Source organism: Triticum urartu, unplaced genomic scaffold, assembly GCF_056163025.1.
Source record: "Triticum urartu cultivar PI428250 unplaced genomic scaffold, HENAU_Tu73 scaffold2, whole genome shotgun sequence".
In the NCBI taxonomy this organism is placed as follows: Eukaryota; Viridiplantae; Streptophyta; class Magnoliopsida; order Poales; family Poaceae; genus Triticum; species Triticum urartu.
In genome coordinates this window covers 14,302,450-14,303,055 of record NW_028260368.1, presented here as the reverse complement: position 1 = coordinate 14,303,055, position 606 = coordinate 14,302,450, and the positions used below count along the sequence as shown (strand labels likewise).

Below are 606 nucleotides of genomic sequence, written 5' to 3'. Positions count from 1 at the left end.
ATTGAACAGGTAAATAAATTTCTGGATGAGTTACGTAAACATCTAAAAGATACTAAACCTCAATTCCAAGAAATTATATCTTCTAGCAAGACATTCACCGAGCAAGCGGAAATCCTTTTGAAGGAAGCTATTCAGGAACAGCTGGAACGGTTTTCTCTTCAGTAACAAATAAATTTTGCATGTCTACTCTTGTTAGTAGAATAGGAATCGTTGAGAAAGCTTTTTCATTTGAATCATGCAAAAAAGTTTTCTTTGTTTTTAGTTTAGTATAGTTATTTAAAGAATAGATAGAAATAAGATTGCGTCCAATAGGATTTGAACCTATACCAAAGGTTTAGAAGACCTCTGTCCTATCCATTAGACAATGGACGCTTTTCTTTCATATTTTATTCTTTCTTTTATTTTTTTGCTTCTTCCGAGAAAAAACTGTTAGACCAAAACTCTTTTAGGAAATCAAAAAATCCAGATACAAATGCATGATGTATATATTATATCATGCATATATCATAAAGAAGGAGTATGGAGGCGGTAGTGGGAATCGAACCCGCAACCCCAAGGTTATGAGCCTTATGAGCTACCAAACTGCTCTATACTCTTAAACTAAAG

The 606-nt window shown here is 33.2% G+C and overlaps 1 non-coding gene across 1 annotated transcript; it reads right to left on the bottom strand.

Moving 5' to 3' along the window:
* Positions 1–300: 300 nt before the first annotated feature.
* Positions 301–372, bottom strand: TRNAR-UCU (transfer RNA arginine (anticodon UCU)). Its single transcript has one exon. It is a non-coding gene; the product is annotated as a tRNA-Arg (tRNA).
* Between the last annotated feature and the right edge of the window lie 234 nt (positions 373–606).